General features: G+C 54.4%; 1 pseudogene; it reads right to left on the bottom strand.

Annotated features, from left to right (window-relative positions):
* Positions 1–583: 583 nt before the first annotated feature.
* On the bottom strand, positions 584–7560 carry LOC120700823 (annotated as a pseudogene).
* Between the last annotated feature and the right edge of the window lie 12786 nt (positions 7561–20346).

The raw sequence follows: 20346 nt of genomic DNA, 5'->3' as shown, positions 1-20346 counted from the left end.
AATCATAGATCGTTACCACTAGACACGTAGCGCAGCGGAAGAAGTCGCGCGTCGATATAGAGGAAGTAGTCGATCACGTCCCACGAACCGAGCTCCTCGTACTTGATCCCAGCAGCCGATCAGCACAGCAGTCGCAGCAGCACCTCCACGGAGTCCACACGTACGGGGATGAAACGCCGGGCATCGGTGTGCTAGCACCGCACGCACGGCAAGGGCGGCGGCCGAGAGAGAGGGAGGGGCGGCGGCTAGGAGGTGGCGCGGCTCACAGGGTATCGCCCCCTAGCCCCTCCCTCGTATATATAGGGCGTACTAATGGGCTTCTATCTCATAGGCCCATTAGTAACCCTAATTCCTCTTGGATCAATATCCTTTTGGGCCTTTAAACCGTATTGTGATGATGGGCTCTTGGGTATATCACCAACACAAATCTCACTGTTGGACTAGTGGACGGGCAGAGGAAGCTAAGTGCCAAGTAAATACAGCACCAAACTACCTGGCTTGGCGCCTTTCTTAATGCAATAGAACATGAAAAATCTTTTATGTGTTTTGCAGGGGAAAAAGAAAACAGAACAGAAGTAACACATCAAAAACAGTTCGTGAAGATTTGGCAAAAACATACCATGTACCAGATGTTTGCCGCGACCATAGGGATTATGGTAAAAGCTGATGGCCATGCCACGAGGCAGATGACGATCAGGGTGCTTATCACATTGGAATACACAAGAATGCTATACCAGACAAACCATGGCAGGTTGATATCAACATCTTTTTGGTCTGACAATGCCTAAGAATCATTGTAACCCCAAGTCAAGATCAAATCTCTATTAAAAACAAAAAAAGGAGTCAAAAAGTAGCCAGCAAAGTAGCACACTGACATACCCGGACGAGAATCCTGCCAGAGGGCGTGCTGTCTAGGAAGGACATCGGTGCGTGCGATATGCTGTTGAGGTTCTGCTTGAAGAAACTGTTCGCAGTCTTTATTCCCATGGAAGCGGTGAGAAATGACCGTGCGAACAAAACAAACACAGAGGTGGCAGCCATGCTGCCATACACCTTCATGAACATCCACAAAGATATGACCTTGTCCGAGATTTTCTGGGCCAACCAGTAGTCACTGGTGACTATCAGGCCCTGCCACGCCAAGGACAGGAGAAGTGCCAATGAGGGTCCCCACCAACCCCATGTTTCTGTAGATGTAAGACTAACATGCCCGCGCTCACGCTGCTCATCCTTGATCAGCTGCCCTGATTTCTCCTCAGCCTTGGGTTCCGTCATGGAAACAATGTCATCATGGAAGCAATGTCATCATTTCTCTGTTCTGTTCCACCAGCGGTGGGCTCTCCACATGTTCCATGGAGCTATCATATGCAGCGACAAGCACTGCAAAATCAGAATCCTGCTGGAGGAGCTCATTGTACGTACCAGAATGAACTATCATGCCACCCTTCATTACCTGTAGTATTCGCAGTGGTCCAGAATTCAGAGAAGCTTATGGGTAACAGAGAAATGTTGATTTGCACTTTGTTTGAGTGTGACAAGTATTCTGAAAAGTACTGTCTTGGTCGACTACTCTATGAAAATGTACATGGGCAACATGGGGAAAATGGGAAGCTGTCTCCCCACTACAAGTCCAATTTTATTTTACTCTTACCGTGTGTTTGGTTGTGGGACTAGTACGATGGGTTGGTTCCATCCCTCATTTTGGGGATGGAGCCGACCCATTTCTTGTTTGGTTTCATCTCTAGTATTGAGTATAGAACCAACCCATTTCTTGTTTGGTTGAAGAAACAAAAAACAGGGGATGGATGCCATTTTTAACCCCGTTAGCACAGTAATCTTGGGTCCCACATGTCATACTCATGGACTCCTTCCTCTTCCCACAGATACAGAAGCAGGGGCGCTTCTCCTCCATGGCCTCCTCACCTCGGCGCCGGAGAGGAGGGGCCCGCGCCGCCGGAGAGGAGGGGCACGCGCCGCCGGAGGCCGCCACTGCCGAATCGCCACGCGCTCGCCCACCGCCCTGCCTGCTCGGCCGCCGCCGAATCGCCACGCACTCGCCCGCCGACCCGCCTCCGGCCGCCCCACGCGCTCGGCTGCCGCCGCCAGGGACGGAGGAGGCGAATCGGCTGCGACGGGGCCGGGTCGAATGGACAACGGAGGGGGCGAGGGCGCGGATGGCGGCGGGGAGGGCGGGCGGCGGCGGCGGGAGGGAGAGGGATTGGGCCAGGGCGGCGGCGAATGAGGCGAGCAGGGTGCAGAGGCGCGGGAGGGAGGAGCAGGAGGTGAGGGAGGACGCGAGGAAGGAGGCGGCCTTGGCAAGGGCCGGGTCGGCGGGGGCGAGCGACCAGGCGGAGGGCGGGATCGGGGTCGGGAGGGCTGAGGCGGTCGGCGGCGGTGCGGCGCCCGGTGTAAGCACAAGCGGGTGGGCGCCCGCGCCTGCGCCGGCGGGAGAGCTGGTGAGGAAATCAGGGTTGGCTCCGTCCGCCAGATTTCAACGGACGGAGCCGACCCGCATATAGACCGTATATTCCCATCTGGGTCCGCTCCAACCCTGCTCCTCCCCATCCAAACATCCTAAAAATGGGTTCGACCCGTCCGGGTTGGATTTCTTCCACCAACCAAACCAAACACACGGTTAGAAAAGCCAGTATCCTGCTTAGCAAATACAATATGGGGAAGCCAGCTCACCTAGGACAAGACATCATATTACTATTGAGCAAGTAGTTTTTCTAAAGCCTGAATCATGAATCACCACGTGTAAAACAGGACATCTTCATCATTTTGATGTTTTAATTCCAGTTAACAAGGGATCACTGATGACTTAGAATGTTTCTATGTTCAATGACTACATTAAAATAATGCAGTTTACTTAAAAATATCATATCAGCATCATGCAGGAAATCGACTTGGTTAGTCACCAGCACAATTGTCTTGTTCTTCAGGGAACCTCTTATACATTCCTGCAGAATTAAAAGCAAATGGAGATTTCAGTCTAGATATTCATTCGGCTGAGAGCCATGCATGGCGCAGTTGGCAAGGGGAAGCTGTTGAGCTCCCAGCAGCCAGTGTTCAATTCTTGTTTGGCGTGCATGGGAGGAATATATATGGCTGCATGGTACAATGTATTTAGTTCCTCTTACGTACCCGCCCTCCCCCTCCCTCCCTCTTAGGGATGGATATTCATGAGACATGGTGATTATTCTTCGGTCAAATTACCGAATTTCTAGGAAATTTAGATCAAATTATCTTTGTATTAGCTAACTACAAGATCACCATAATCTGATCACATTTTTGACATCACTACATCCGATACGCTCCTTTTTAAGAACTACTTAGGCGAAGGACAGTGGTGGATGCGCTCCTTCTTCTTCCTCCTTCCTCTCTTTTTCTTCTTCTTCCTCCTTTTCTTCTTCCTCTACCTCATCCATGGCCAAAAAATCATCCATGGCCAAAAAATGTTGGGGAGGGGAGCTCCATGCTATGCATGGGGAAGGGGGGCACCAGCCCCCTGCCCCCACGCTGGATCTGCCCCTAGCGAAGGAGCTTTTAGTTGTACCTTGAAGATCTTGGAGGCAGTTTGTGCATCAATGGCGCTGAAGACATCATCAAGGATGTAGATTTCTCAATCTTGGTAAACAGCATGGGCGAGCTGAAACGCTGATTTTGCCCGCCACTGAGATTGACACCACGCTCGCCTATCTCTGTCTGGTCTCCGTTCTCCATCAACTCCAGGTCTTTCTCCAGACAGCAGACCCTGATGACATCATTATATCTTTCCCTGTCCATGGGCTTCCCAAACAAAATGTTCTCTTCGATGGAGCCGGTGAGAATCCATGCAGTTTGCGGTACATATGCCGTGGTACCGCGCACTATGGCCTGCAACAGTTTCAGAAGTTATCAAGTGTCAATAAAGAATTTTCTCAATGCATGTTAAGATTTCTAATATTGGTAGAATGGTAATTGCACAATCATATTGTTCATCGCCGTGGATCAAAATATTAAATTGCTTGACCAATATTTCGGACCCCACCTTTTCGGATGTAGATTGGACCGCATGAAATCTAATCAATCAAGTATACAATGGCCCTGTTTAGTTCCGACGCAAAAAATTTTTTGCGTTAGAATCTTACTAATTTGAAGTACTAAATGAAGTCTATTTACAAAACTTTTTGCACAGATGGGTTGTAAATCAAGAGACGAATCTAATGATAATAATTAGCGGATGGTTACTGTAGCATTACTGTTGCAAATCATGGATTAAGTAGGCTCATTAGATTCGTCTCGTGATTTACAGCCCATCTATACAAAAAGTTTTGTAAATAGACTTCATTTAGTACTCCATGCATGTGTTGAAATATTCGATGTGATGATTTTTTTTGTATTTACGAGATTTATGGGGTAGGAACGGGCCAATATAGTGCGGTCAAGGACTATAGCTGTGGTAATGTCAGACACCTTAGGCTCTGTTTATGTCTTTACATGTAAACGCAAAAAAGCCGTAAACGCATTAAAGTAAAAAGGAATCTTGCTAATTTGAAGTACTAAATAAAGTCTATTTACAAAACTTTTTGCATGGTTGGGCTGTAAATCGCGAGACGAATCTAATGAGCCTACTTAATCCATGTTGTAACAGTGATGCTACAGTAACCATCCGCTAATTATTGATTAGATATGGATTAATTAGCATCATTAGATTCGTCTCGCGATTTACAACCCATCTATGCAAAAAGTTTTGCAAATAGACTTCATTTAGTACTTCAAATGACCAAGATTTCTTTGCAAAATTTTTTGCAAAATGAACTAAACAGGCCCTTAAGCTCCCGTGTACTGCCTCAACACCCTCCGAGCACCGCTGCATGCAGCACCTTAAAAGCTCCCGTGCGCCACCTTGAAGCCCCCGCGCCACTGCTGCCATGGAGGATAGATTGAGGCGGGCGGGGGGGGGGGGGGGGGGGGGGGGGGGGGGGGGTTCGGATGGACATTTTGTGGTCCGGAGTGTGTTTAGTCACAAAATTTCTCTCCAAACTTTACTATTTAGCTATCACATTAAATTTTTTGCCTCATATATGGAGCATTAAATATAGGTAAATAAAAAAACTATCACGACGAGACGAATCTTTTGAGCCTAGTTAGGTCATGATAGGACAATAATTATCACAAACAAACGAAAAGTTATACAGTGTGCTACAGTGCCGATATGACCCTTTTTACCACCATTTTACAGATCTAAACACAGCCTGGAAAGAAAATAAGGGTGTGTTTAGATCCCACCCCGTAAACGCAAAAAAGTCGTAAACGCATTAAAGTGAAAAGGAATCTTACTAATTTGAAGTACTAAATGAAGTCTATTTACAAAACTTTTTGCATGGTTGGGCTGTAAATCGCGAGACACATCTAATGAGCCTACTTAATCCATGATTTGCAACAGTGATGCTACATACCATCCGCTAATTATTAATTAATCATGGATTAATTAGCATCATTAAATTCGTCTCGCGATTTACAACCCATCTGTGCAAAAAGTTTTGTAAATAGAATTCATTTAGTACTTCAAATTGGGAAAATTCCCACACAAAAAAATTTGCGTTTGCACGCCCCCTAATCTAAACACGGCCTAAGATGATATTCGAGAAGAGAATGGACGATGCGTGCTGCTGCGCTTTCTCTTCGCCTGCCCCTGGTGCGGATGTATTTTGTGGGCCAAGCCTTGCCACCCATCGCCAGCTAGCGGCAGGCCAAGCAGAGGGCAGGGGATAAAAACAGAGAGGGGAGCAGGGAGATTATTGGGCCCAACAAAAAACGCGCCGTAAAATAAGCCTTAAAATCAAGTGTAATGGCAATATATATATTTCATGGAAATTAATTGTTTCCAAATCAACAAGACCGACTTACACATCCAGGCGCCGGAGTGAGATCAAGGCCTGTGAAACCTGGGGAAAGCTCCTCATTGGTTCTTGAAGGATCTGAATTAAAGCTGTGACAGTAAAAACAGTTCCTGCATCTAGGTGGACGCGGCAGAGAGCACAGGTGCCGAGGAGTGCGGTGAGGATGATTGGTGCGCTCCAGACCACGATCAAAGTGAAGTAGCGTGAATGTGTGAAGCGGCGTAGCCAACCGAGCTCGAGGCAACAGAGGCGCTCAATCCGATCTTGGAAATGCGTCTCCCAGGCCTGCAACTTTATCATCAGCACATGCTTAAGCATTTCGTTCGTTGACTCCACCCTTCGGTCGCTCTCTTTCATCATAGCTGACTGGAATCTGTTCTTGGACCGGACGCTGATGATGACGAAAGTCAGGGTGGCAGCCACGCCGACAAGGACCGGTGCCACAGGTGTACCCATGTACCTGAACATCAGTCCAAGGGCCAGTACGACCTGCAATTGCCAGTCAAACGCATCTGAGTTAGGGCTGATTCGCTCCATTGTAATACTCCGTAGCTAAGATGCTATCACCATTGTAACAGCTAGAGAAGTAGACATTGATGATAAAATTAGACCGCGGCCAACGTAATATACATCAATTAGACAATATTATCAGCAAAACAATAGACCCAATGCCTGGCTGCCTGCAGTCAGGTTCAGAGATTCATAGCTGCGTTCAGAGATTGGGCCACGATCCCGGCCGAACCGAACAAGACCCCTTAGGCAGCTCATGCATGAACCGAACCGTGCGACTGTCTACAAGCATATACGAAACAGCTAGCAGTGTTTATCACATCACAAAGACACGAAACTCGAGTGGCATCATCCATAAATCATGGATGAGCTCCATCAGGCTGGACAGCTGCTGCGTGTCCAACGCGACGTGGTTCACAATCATCCCGACGCCGTGCTTCTGCCGCGCGGAGCACGACAGCCGGAGAGACTTCTGAAAAATGGTAAGGATGAGAGCTCCTCGAATCTTCATCCCGAGCTGCTGAGAATGGAAAAGAAACTGGTGCAGGAGCAGGGCTTCTAGGAGCTTGGCTAGCAGGAGTGCCAAGACGGCGCGCACTCCCTCCCAGACTGGTGGCCGGTTCGGCGCCGACGCATACTTGACGAACGCCTGGATCAGCAAGGGACCGGTGTACATGGCTAGTACTCGCACGAATGCGAGTATGGCGTTGAACAGGCAGGGGCAGAGACAACACTAGGTCTAGGGGGGGCTCAAGCCCCCCTCCCCCCACCAAGACCCAAAAAACCATGGAGCACCCCCCTTGAGGCCCCCTCCATTTTTGAGAAGAAAGGAGGAGGAAGAAAGAGAGGAAGAAGAAAGGGAGAGAGACAGAGGAAGAAGAAATCAGCCCCCCTTAATCATTTCTGGATCCGTCACTCTGAATAGGAGATCCTTCCAGAAGCACTTCAGCAGTGTTTGCCGAACAGGGCTGCCATCCTTGTTTGCCGAGGCCGGCCATTTGGAGCTGAACAGCTCTGCCATGAGCTCCCGGCGGTGTTCTGCAGCCAGGGCCGGCACCTTGGAGGTCTGGAGGGCCGTGCGGTGGCCGCGTTGGATGAGTGGATTCATCCACGCCCACGTGGCGCGAGACGGCCATAACGCCATCGTGTAGGACAATGACGCCATCTCCCGATTGAAGGCGACGATTCTTTGGCTGGGAATAGTTGGTTGGCCGGCCGGCGGCGTCGTGGGGCTTGGCGGTGGGGCTCTTCTCACTATGTGATGGAGTGTGTGAGAGAGGCTAGGAAGAAGAAGCGGCTAGGAAGAAGACGAGGCTGGGAAGAAGAAGGTAGATCGTGTGGTGGTCTGGTGGAGTACTAGTATACATACCTTTAAAACAAATTTACCATATAGCACTTGCGGAGCTACATTGTGGCCAAAGGGGGCCATGGCCCCCTTGGTTATGCAAATTTTCCACTAGGTAAACAGTAATTTTGGCACTGTTCATCGGATTAGCAGCTTAATTACCACGTACGCCCCCCTTGATTCAGTGTTCCAGCTCCGCCACTGCCATGTAGTAACCTCAATGTGTTACTGAGGACACAATTTTTTTCTCAAAAAGGGAACTCAAAACTGACATTGTATTTTGACTTCTAGGAAGAGTTTCTTCTTATATTAAGAGACTATTATTCGGTTTCTCCATTGTTAATTGATATTGTAATAGTAGTAACAAATTCCTCTACATGGACAGAGCTCCTTGTAAGTGGACATGTTTTAGGGAAGATACAACACTAATATATGTTTCCTCGTTAGAATGTACTCCCTCCGTACCAAAATGTAGGTCGTTTTGACTTTTCTAGATTCATATATTTTGCTATATACCTAGACATATGTTATATCTAGGTGCATAGTGTCGGGTACCATGGTTAGGGGCACCCTAATCATGGGACTAAAACGCCCCCCGAACACGCAAGCGCAATCAGGCACTCGGGCCGAATCCTCCCCTGGAGCAGTGCCATCACCTATACTTGGATGCCCAAATCCTCTCCAGGTGTAAAAGGCCCAAAACACATGCTCGGCCAATGGCTCTTCCGAGGCCTCACCAACCATAGAGCGAACTCCGCCTCGCCCGAGGGTGAGGGGTCACCATCGAAGCACAGGCAGTCTCCGCCTCGCCCGAGGCCCCCTCAGCCAAGCCCTCCACGGGGCCTTGGCGCGGAGGGAACTCCGCCTTGTTCGATACCCCCTCGGTAGATTGGAGCAGTGGCCCAACAACTCGACGGGATGGGCGCATTTATTGCCAACCACTCTGCGGACGGGAGCAGGAGTCAGACGGCGTCAGCAGCACGTCGCACAGCGGACATGACTGGGGCACCATCCACTTGCTCCGATCACTGTGCCGCTATTCCCGGCGCAGTGTGGATCTGCGGAACACTGTGCGGACATGTTTGACACTGCCCCGCCACTGTGCCGCCCACTCTTTGTACTTTCTCCTCTGCAGGACCCTCGGCAGGAATGGGCAGCCACCCCCAAATGCGGTACGGCCCTTGACTGGGATAAAGCAGCCCTCGATAGCACCCTCGATGCCCCGCCTCATCAACACAGAGCACTGCACACCTCTACAGCAATCGCCACGTCGCCGACTGGCGCCACAGGGCAAGGACACGCCCCGGGCACGGTCAGAAGGCTCCCAAGGATGACGACCACACCCGGTGCCACGCCTCACAGTGCTCGGCAACAGGGACCTTCAACTGTTCTCCCCCGATTCAGGGAGAAGGGGACGAATCCAGAGATCTCCCACGCATGTAACCCTTCCCTCCTTGAGTCTATAAAAGGAGGGACAGGAGCACACTTGATGGGGGCTCTCACTGACAGACGCACTCACATTCACCTCTCCCCATATTGGCACTTGCCTCAATCAACTCTAGCGCATCTAGAGACTTGGGAGCTTCCCTCCCTCTCTCGCTCAAGCTTGTATCCCCTACTACAAGCATCCCCGGTGTGAGATAACACAGTGTTTCCTCTCTGCTGGACGTACGGCCTCATCGACCGGAACGAGGATAAATCTGGTGTCACTGTGTTTTCTCTTGCATCAACCATCTAGGGACTGGGACACACAGCATCATTACTAGTTGGTGCTAGACCGCGAGGTCCAGATGCCGACAGTTGGCGCGCCAGGTTGGGGCGCTGCGTGATAATAATCTTCCCTTCCCGTCTAATCCCTAGATGGCAGGAAGGTCGAACCCACTCTCGGCAGGCACGGTGATCTGGTTCGGTAGTCTCAAGTTCAGGGCAACCGGCAACGGTTACCTCCTAGAGCTCCTCCCACCCAGAACCAACCCCGACACTCCAGCGCCGCAGCCCCGGCGCCGGAGGCGCTCGGGCCAGTGTGCGTGACAAGCGCGCATGGAACGGCGTAGGGTGGCTCGCCTTAGCTCCTCCACGTTGGTCGAAGCTAGCATGCTGCAGCCTGGCGCCAAGACGGACAACGCCGCCTCTTCACCACCAAAGGCAACCACGACGTTGACAGAAGGGGACGCGTCTAGGCCGCCGCTTCACCCTTACGGGATGCGAGCTTCTGCCACGACCTACACGTCATCCATCAGCACCAACATGAGTGCGTATGAGGACTTACCCGTGCATCATTTGTTCTCGGTTCACAACCTCATCGCGTCAACACCCGACAGCTCGTACCCCGACTCCGCTTGCGAGGAATCTGCTCCCATGTACGATCGTGTGAACCCGGAGTTGGATTACTCCAAGATCCGTGATCTCGGAGCCTTCTTGTCGTTTTAGGCTGCGGCAGACTACTGCCTCACCTGTTCCGATGACTCCAACGAGGGGGATTACGACCCGACACGGGAATGCTTCGTCGCCGTGCTAGGGGGACCCGACAACGACAACGATGACGCGGCAGATGTAGCACACGCTGCGACAGCCGCAGCAGGAGCAACTGCGGCGCCTGATCCATCGGCCCTGGTGAACACAGGACTACAGCAAGCACAACTGGCACAACTCCAGGAGCTTGAGGCCAAGCTCGAGAAGGAGCACTGGTAAACGCAGAAGCTGCGCATTGCGCTTGAGCAGGGACGTACCGGCCACGGTACGGGAGCTCGAAAGGCAGGGCGCGTTGCCTAGGAGCGGATCATGGCGGAGGGCCGCGAGGAAAGCCCCCTGGCCTTGAACAGGGCCAGCCAAAAGATCACAGTTGCAACCCTTCAAATCCGTGCTATGCCCGAGGGTCACAATCTGCGCAAAGAAGTGCAAGCCCTCCTCGAGGACGCTGCGGTGCAGCAGGCCGAGAGTTCTGCGTCTCGTATGCGATCGGTGCCCTCGACGAGAGCTGGTGGGGCTGCACAGCAAGACCGCGAGGTCTCAGTGCGCACCCCAGCGGCGGACGGGGCAAGGGCACCCACGGTGCACGACCGCGTCAAGCTGACTCCTGTAAAGGATCGACTTCAGGACACACGCGGCAACGCCCACGACGACGACGCTCGCAACATTCTGAACCAGAAGAAGAAGGATGGCGCCGCTCACGGCTACCACCCTCGACATGGCGGTCGCTACGACAACAAGGAGGAAAGGAGTCCATCACTGGAGCCTTCGGGCACCCATGTATTCAGCCGGGAAATCTGCGCTGCTCCGTTTCCCCCACATTTTCGGCAGCCCACCAGCCTCACCAAGTACTCAGGAGAGATGGATCCCGGGCCCCGGCTCAACGACTACCGCCTGGCATGCCAGCTGGGCGGCACTACCGATGACGCCGTCATCATTCGCAATCTTCCTCTGCATCTTGCGGATTCCGCACACACGTGGCTCGAGCATCTTCCTGCCAACCAGATCCACGACTGGTCCGACCTGGTCAGAACCTTTGTGGGCAACTTCCAGGGCACATACGTGCGTCCTGGGAACTCTTGGGATCTCCAGGGGTGCCGTCAGCAACCTGACGAGCCCTTGCGAGACTACATCCGACGCTTCTCCAAGCAATGTACCGAGCTCCCCAGCGTCACCAACTCCAAAGTCATTGGTGCCTTTCATTTGGGCAAAACGTGCAGGGATCTCGTGCGCAAGTTGAGATGGAACCCTCCTTCCAGTACGAACGAGCTATTTGATATAGCAACCAACTTCGCCTCTGGCGAGGAAGCAGTTGGTGCTATCTTTGATGGAGAAAAGGGCAAACGCAAGGGGGAAGTGCCCGCGGAGGGTAGCAAGACCAAGAGCCTCACGAAGAAGCCCAAGCGGGGCAAGAAGGGAAAGAAGAAGGGCCCGCCTAACCAGCATGGTCAGGGGAAGGAGGGGGACTCCGATGAAGCCCTCGCCATCACCCCTGATCACAAAGGGCCCCGAGGCCCCCCCTCGAGGCGGCGGCCTATTCGACGACATGCTGAAGAAGCCGTGTCCTTATCATAAGGGCAAGGTTAATCACACCCTCGAAGAATGTGACATGCTCCGCAAATACTTCAATCGTCTCGGTCACAAGGATGAGGCCAAGAAGAAGGATGAGGAAGACAAGGGCGGCGACGGTTTCCCCTCAGTGGAGAACGTGCTCTTCATCTTCGGCGGGCCAACGGCGAACATGACCACTCGACAGCGCAAGAGAGAGCGCCGAAAGTTCTTCTCCGTTAGCAAGGCTACGCCGTCCTACCTCGACTGGTCAGAGGACACCATCTCCTTCAGCCGCGAAGACCACCCCGACTACATCCCGAATCCGGGCCAGTACCTGCTCATCGTGGATCCCATCATCGGCAACACCCGGTTCTCCAAGGTGCTCATGGACGGGGGCAGTAGCCTCAACATCATGTATGCGCATGCCTTGGAGCTCATGGGGATCGGCTTGGACAAGCTACGTCCGAGCACATCGCTGTTTCACAGTGTCGCGCCGGGAAAGCGAGTCCAACCTCTCAGGCAGATCGACCTGCCCGTCTGATTCGGCACGCCGGCCAACTTCCGCAAGGAGGTACTCACCTTCGAGGTTGTAGGGTTTCGCGGAGCATACCACGCCATACTGGGATGACCATGTTACGCCAAGTTCATGACAGTCCCCAACTATACCTACCTCAAGATGAAGATGCCAGGTCCGAAGGGCGTCATCACCATCGGCCCGTCGTTCTAGCATGCCTGCGAGTGCGACGTCGAATGCGTCGAGCGTGTCGAGGTCCAAGCAGAGGACGAGGCCCTCGCTGCCAGCTTGGACAAGATGGCGAGCGAAGCCATGGACTCCTCGCATCACCACGCGGCTAGCTTCGAACCTGCCGAGGGTGTCAAGAAGGTGCCCCTCGATCTGAACTACCCAGACGACAAGGCGTTGAAGGTCAGCGCCACCCTCGACAGCAAATAGGAAGTGGTGCTCGTCGACTTCCTCCGCACCAACGCTGACATCTTTGCGTGGAGCCCCTCGGACATGCCAGGCATTCTAAGGGAGGTCGCCAAGCACTCCCTTGACATTCGACCCAACTCCAAGCTGGTGAAGCAGCGCCTGCGACGCTTCGACGAGCCCAAGCACCGGGCGATCGGCGAGGAGGTGCAGAAGCTTCTGGCGGCCAGATTCATCAAGGAGGTATTCCATCCCGAGTGGCTAGCTAATCCTGTATTAGTTAAGAAAAAGAATGGAAAATGGAGGGTGTGTGTAGACTATACTAGTTGAAATAAAGCATGTCCGAAAGTTCCCTTTCCTTTGCCACGAATTGATCAAATCGTTGATTCAACTGCGCGATGTGAACTTTTATCCTTTCTTGATGCCTACTCCGATTACCACCAAATAAAGATGAAAGAGCCCGACCAGCTTGCTACTTCTTATGTCACACCCTTCGGCATGTACTACTATGTCACGATGCCTTTTGGCCTTAGAAATGCCGGAGCTACATACCAGTGGTGTATGCTCCATGTGTTCGGGGACCATATCGGGCGGAATGTAGAAGCATATGTCGATGACGTCTTCGTAAAATCCAGGAAGGCCGATGACCTGGTAGCCGATCTCAAGATCATGTTCGACTGCTTAAGAGCTAAGGGGCTAAAGCTCAACCCAGAAAAATGTGTGTTCAGGGTGCCTCGAGGCATGCTCTTGGGTTTCATTGTCTCCCAGCGAGGCATCGAACCCAACCCTGAGAAAGTCTTGGCTATCAAATGGATGCAGCTGATCCGAGACCTAAAGGGGGTGTAGAGGGTCATGGGCTACCTAGCAGCCCTTAGCCATTTCATCTCACGCCTCGGTGAGAAAGGCTTGCCTCTGTACCGACTCCTGAGAAAAACCGAGCGCTTTTCATGGACCCCCGAAGCTCAGGAAGCCCTCGACAGGCTAAAAGCGTCTCTCACTCACGCCCCCATCCTAACACCACCGATAGGCAGCGAGTCCCTCTACCTATACGTAGCTGCGACGACCCAAGTGGTCAGCGCAGTAATCGTTGTGGAGAGACAAGAGGAAGGGCATGCTCTGCCTGTCCAACGGCCGGTGTACTACATCAGTGAAGTGCTGTCTGAGACCAAGACACGGTATCCACAGATCCAAAAGCTGCTATATGCAGTGGTCCTGGCTCGGCACAAGCTGCGCCACTACTTTGAGGCCCACCCCGTCACCGTGGTCTCGTCCTTCCCCTTGGGAGAGATAGTCCACAATAGGGAAGCCTCGGGTAGAATTGCCAAGTGGTCAGTGGAACTAATGGGAGAAACTCTCACTTATGCGCCTCGCAAGGTGATCAAATCCCAAATCCTAGCTGACTTCGTTGCTGAGTGGACCGACACCCAGCTGCCCCCACCGCAAATCCAAGCGGAATGCTGGACCATGTACTTTGATGGGTCGGTGATGAAAACCGGCGCAGGTGCTGGCCTCCTTTTCATCTCGCCCCTCGAAGTGCACATGCATTACGTGATTCGCTTACACTTCCCAGCGTCCAACAACATGGTGGAGTACGAGGCACTCGTCAGCGGCCTCCACATCGCCATCGAACTTGGCATCAAACGCCTCAACGTGCGCGGCGACTCACAGCTTGTCATCGACCAAGTGATGAAGGAGTTTAGCTGTCACGACCCAAAGATGGAGGCGTACTGCAACGAGTGTGCCACCTCGAAGATAGGTTCGACAGCCTGGAACTCAGCCATGTCCCGCGCAAGTACAACAAAGATGCAGACGAACTAGCTAAGATCGTGTCGGGGCGGACCACCGTTTCCCCGAACATCTTTATTCGCGACATCGCCAAACCCTCCGTCAATTTCAAGGATCCAGAGGAACTGGGCCCCTCGGCAGCCGAGCCCTCTGACAGGAACCCCTCGGCAGACGAGGTCGAGCCCATGGAAACAGAAACTGAGGCATCCTCGGAGGACGAGGGTGAGGCAATGCAGATTGACAAGGCTCCACTTTCGCAAGACTGGCGCGACCAGTACCTCGACTGGATCAACCGAGGGGTGCTACCCTCAGACCGCGCTCAAGCGCGGCGTGTCACAAGGAGAGCCAAGTCTTTCATCGTGATCGACAGAGAGCTCTACAAGCGCAGCCCCTCGGAGGTCCTACAACGATGCATCCCTATCCCCGAGGGGTAGGGAGCTGCTCCGAGACATCCATGCCAGATTATGTGGCCATCATGCGGCGCCACGCACCCTCGTGGGCAACGCGTTCGGACAGGGCTTCTACTGGCCAACCGCAGTCGCCGATGCCACAGAGATCGTGTGAACGTGCGAAGGCTACAAGTTCTATGCCTGTCAGACGCACCTCCCGGCTCATGCTCTACAGACCATCCCCATAACATGGCCCTTTGCAGTGTGGGGACTGGATCTCGTCGGACCGCTGTAGAGAGCGCCCGGGGGCTTCACCCACTTGCTGGTGGCGGTGGACAAGTTCTCCAAGTGGATCGAGGCTCGACCCATCGCCAAGATCAAATCCGAGCAAGCCGTGCAGTTTTTCACCGACATAGTCTACAGATTCGGGGTTCCGAATTTAATCATCACGGACAACGACACCCAATTCACAGGAAAGAAGTTCTTGAGGTTCTGTGACGACTTCCACATATGTGTGGATTGATCGGCTGTGGCACACCCACAAACAAACGGCCAAGTAGAACGTGCCAATGACATGATCCTACAAGGCCTCAAACCAAGAATCTTCAACAAACTGAACAAGTTTGGCCGAAGGTGGCTCACGGAGCTGCCCTCGGTCATCTGGAGCCTAAGAACAACCCCGAGTCGAGCCACGGGTTTTAGCCCATTCTTCCTGGTCTACGGCGCCAAGACCATCCTCCCCCACTGACCTGGAGTACGGATCCCAGAGGCTCAAGGCCTACCTGGAACACCAAAACCAGCAGGCCCGCGTGGACTCGCTGGATCAGGTGGACGAGGCTCGAGACGTGCCGCTTCTACACTCGGCACGCTACCAGCAGTCCCTGCGACGATACCAGGCGCAGAGGATCCGACATCGTGACCTCAACAAGGGAGACTTCGTGTTGAGACTGCGGCAAGACAGCCGAGGGCGCCACAAGCTCACACCGCCATGGGAAGGCCCGTATATCATCGCGGAAGTCCTAAAGCCCGGCACCTACAAGCTAGCTAACGAAAAAGGCGAAGTCTTCACCAACGCTTGAAACATCCAGCAGCTACGTTGCTTCTATCCTTGAAATTTCAAGTCGTTTGTACATAATTTGTACTTGTATCTGAAATTTCTGGAGGAAATAAAGAAGTACGCTTTACCTTTAAATTCCTCGGGAGTCGCCCGAACCCTAGGGGGCTCGGATGCGCGCGTACAACACTGAGTGAGCCTCGGCTTTGCCCTCTCCAAAACTTAGCCTCCCTCGGGGGCTACAATGGGGGGGGGAACCCCCAAACGTCCCCAAAATATTATGTTTCTTTTTTTGAAAAAATTTCTCACTTCCAAGTCTCTCGAACACTTAAAAAAACGAACGCAAGGCGTAAACAACTCGAGCGCGGGACCGCCTACGCCTCTGGGATATGGCATCCTCACTCACCTCCCTACGCCTAAGTAGTTTATAAACGCGACAATACTTGCAGAAGTTTATCTAAGTTACACCCAAGCACACGAGTGCGCGAAGAAATAAGTAGGAAAAAGCAACACACGAATATACGCGAAGGCGTCGAACGGCCATGTTGTTAATGTTCTTTACATCAGAGGACAAGATCTGGACAAAATCCTAACTAATCTATTTTGGCCCCGTGGCCCAGGCTATCTATGAACCGCCTCCTTCTTCGCCGCACTCGCTCTCCTCCTCCTCGTCCTCGGCGTCGGGGAAGAGGTCGCCCTCGAAGAGCCCAGCCAGAGTGGAGGTAGCGTCCTTGGCACCTGCATCAGCCTGCTCCATAGCATCGACCTTGGCGTCATCAACACCGTCCGGGACGATTTAACCCGTGGCCAAATGCCCGAAGTCGATGACGTAGTGCGTCAAGACCACGCCGAGAGTCTTTTGAACGCCAAGGCAGAGGGCGCCCTTGAGCCGCTCGGACACCCGATCGCCCAAGGATCTCAGACGACTCGCCAGCGAGCTGCCCGACTGGCCGTCCTCACCCTCGGCACCATGGCATGCGGCTATGGCGGCTTCCTCCAAGTTGTCGTAGTCCCTCTGCGCGGACGTGTACGCGGCCTGGAGGGCCTCCTTCGCCGCGGTCTCCTCTGACACCTTCTTCTGCAGCTCTGAGCAGAAGCAAAAGATAAGTCTCGGCAAAATCAAGTACACTAAACTTAATCCCGGCACTTACCTGTGATGCATTTCTTTCCCCCCTTCTATATCTGCCTTCGCGGCTATGAGGGTTGTCTCGGTGGTGAGGAGGGCGTTTCTCTGCCCCTCGATGAGGGCCTCCTTCTCCGTGAGGGAGACGGCCTGCGCTTCGCGAGTCTCCTCCAGCTGCGCGCACTGGGCCGCCCTCGCCTCAAGAGCCTCATCCTTCTGCCGCAGCGCGGCGTTGAGCAGCTTGACCTCTTGGGTCTTCTGTTCCGCCGCGGCCCTCTGGGCATCGCGCTCCTCGATGGCACGGGCCAGCTCTTCCCTCCGCGCACGATCTTGCGCGTCCAGGTTGGACTCCAAGGTGTTGGCCTCGCCCAGTCATGCGATCAGTTTGGCATTCCACTGCTCGAGCCACTGCACCTTGGAGTATTGCTGGGCCAGCTCGGCGCTCTTGTCGCGCGAGATTTGCCTCAGCCGCTGCGGGTGAACGGTGTAAGCGGAAGATACATAAATGAGATCGGAAACAAATGAGTCCCGGGGAAGGGCATTTACATTGCTGATTTCAAAATCCGTCTTCTTATGAAGCAGAAAGGCGCGGTCGAGGGCGGCCTGGATTTGGGAACCAATCTCGTACTGCGCCTTCCATACCTCCTCCTCCTCCTGCTCGTTGCGACTAAAATCCGGGGTGCCCCCGTGCTGGACCATCGCCCTCTCGGAGGAAGGGGTAATGCCGGCAGCGCCGGGGGCGGTGCTCGGGGCAACCTGCTCCGGGTCCTCGGATCGCCCTAACACCATCACCTCCGGCCCCTCTTCCGGCGACATCTCCACTACCGTCTGCACCGGCATCACCGCCGGCCGTGCCGGTTCCACCACCGGCGATGTCACCCCGATGTTCCCGGCCTTCGTGGGCTCCGGGATGGGGCCCGTTCTCTCCACTTGACCGACGGGCTGCTCCGGCGCAGCCCCGTCGGCCCTCTCATCTTCGCCGGTATTCGGCCGGGTGGCATCCTCCTCGCCGCCTCGACCGGTCTCACCCTCGGCACCCCGGCCGGATTCCTCCTCAGCGCTCGGCCGGATAGCGTCCTCCGCGGGCCCTCAAGTCCAATTGCACGCGGGCCGACGCAGCCCCCCGGGCTATCGCCGCCCAGAGCTCCTCGGCGATCTCCACTGCTGTTGGGTATCACAATTAGGGACACCCTAATCGGGGTACTAAGACCGCTTTTAAAAACACAAAACACCTGTTAAAGCAACTGGGCTCACAAAGGCCCACGACCTGCCTCCCATTCGGAAGAAAGGAAGGGACTCAAAGAAGCCCAATGGGCGGCCCATTCGCATCCCCCTCGAACCCGCGGAACGATCTCCGCCTCGCTCGAGGGTCCCTCTCGGGCCCGCCGGACAACCTCCGCCTCGCTCGAGGGTAGCGAATCCGCCCTCGAGCAGGTGACCGATCTCCGTCTCGCTCGAGGGTAGCGAATCCGCCCTCGAGCAGGTGACCGATCTCCGCCTCGCTCGAGGGTAGCGGATCTGCCCTCGAGCAGGTGACTCATCTCCGTCTCGCTCGAGGCCACCCCTCGGCACAAGGGACAAACAACCCCGCCGCCCAACCGCTCGCCGTACGAAGGCATTAAAAGCCAGCCGCTCCGCCACGGCTCAAAGGACGGGCGGCGTCAGGCCGCCACTCCCATAGTAGATGTGACCGGGGTCCCATCCGCTGACTTTGGTCACCACTCCGCCATCCCGGATGCTGTAGCAGCGCCTTGGGACCTGCGACGCCGGACAAGACAGGCTCGGTACTGCTCCCGCCGACCTTCCGAACCCGCCTCCCACTGAGGAAGGGGTCCGGCGACGTCACGTGTCCCCCGGACCTTCTAGTGTGCACACCCGCACTCTGACCAGGGGGTCCGGGGCCGACTCGCGCCATTACTACCGCCGGAGCACTGCAGAACGACCGGCGCCATCCCCGCGGGACCAAGGACGAAATCCAGGACAACAGCAACGCGCGCCGCCTTCCCACAGTGTACTTCCTACAGTGTTCGACCACTGTACCCGCGATTCGGGGGAAAACGACGACTTCCGCGCCCCTACACTCGTGTGCGCCGCCTCCTCCTTGTGACTATAAAAGGAGTAGGCGGACCCCCTTTAAGCATCTCTAGGCTCTAACTGGACTCTAGTCTACTGGGTCTCTCTGGCTTCTATCTCCCAAGAGAACTCTCAGCACTACTGAGCACTCATCTCAACCGACTCCACTCCTAGCAGAGACTTGGGAGCTTCCCTCCCTCTCTCGCCTTGCTTGTATCCCCTACTACAAGCACTCCGGGTGCAAGATAATACAGTACCCTCGCACACCCCCTTTGCTGGACGTACGGCCCCGCGGCCGGAACCAGGATAAAACCATGCGTTACTGTGATTGCCTCTTGCATCATCATCTGGGACGAGGAAACATGCAGCATTTACTAGTTGGGATCCAGGCCCCCGGGTCGGGACACCGACAGTTGGCGCGCCAGGAAGGGGACTCTGCGTGACATTTTCTCTCTTTTTCCCATTTGATCTCCAGGAATGGCGAGCAGATCCAACCCATACCCTATGGGTGTTTCGGATCCGTTCCCAGCGGGACGCGTGATCTCGTTCGGGAGTCTCGAGTTCAGGGCAACCGGCAACGGTTACCTCATGCAGCTCCTCTCCTCCGAACGCAACCTCATTGCTCCGACTTCGCCAGCCCGGCGCAACAGGCGCTCGGGTCAGCGTTCGCGTCAAGCACGCGCGGAGCGGCGTCGTGCGGCACGCCACAGCTCCCCCACGTGGGTCGAGGCTGGCATGTCGCAACTCAGCATCACGGCCAACGGGGCCACCGTTTCGTCATCGCGTGCCTCGGCGTCATCTGCACCGGCACCATCGCCTTCGGCAGCACTAGTGCCTCCCAGGGGGGACTCGACTTCGGCGTCGCCCTTCCCCTTCGGGATGCGCAACGCTGCCGCCCACGCCTCGTCAACCAGCGCTAACTTCATCGAGCATGAGGATCTGCCGGGTCATCATCTTCGGTCGATTCGCTGCCTCATCGCGTCGTCCCCTGACGAATCCTACCCCGAGACGGCGAGCTCGATCGCCGACGACATCGACTTCTTCATGAACAACTTCGTAGCCGAGGAGGCTGAGGACTACTCCGGGGTCCGCGACCCCGACGCTCTCCGCGCGTTCCATCTGGCGACGGCCTACTGCCTCACCTGCTCCGAAGACTCCAGCGAGGGGGATTTCGATCCTTCCAGGGAATGCTTCATGGCGGACCTCGCGGACGAGCAAGACGACAATGCTCCAG

The sequence above is a fragment of the Panicum virgatum genome, chromosome 3K (assembly GCF_016808335.1).
Source record: "Panicum virgatum strain AP13 chromosome 3K, P.virgatum_v5, whole genome shotgun sequence".
Taxonomy (NCBI): domain Eukaryota; kingdom Viridiplantae; phylum Streptophyta; class Magnoliopsida; order Poales; family Poaceae; genus Panicum; species Panicum virgatum.
This window is presented reverse-complemented; position numbering and strand designations above follow the sequence as displayed.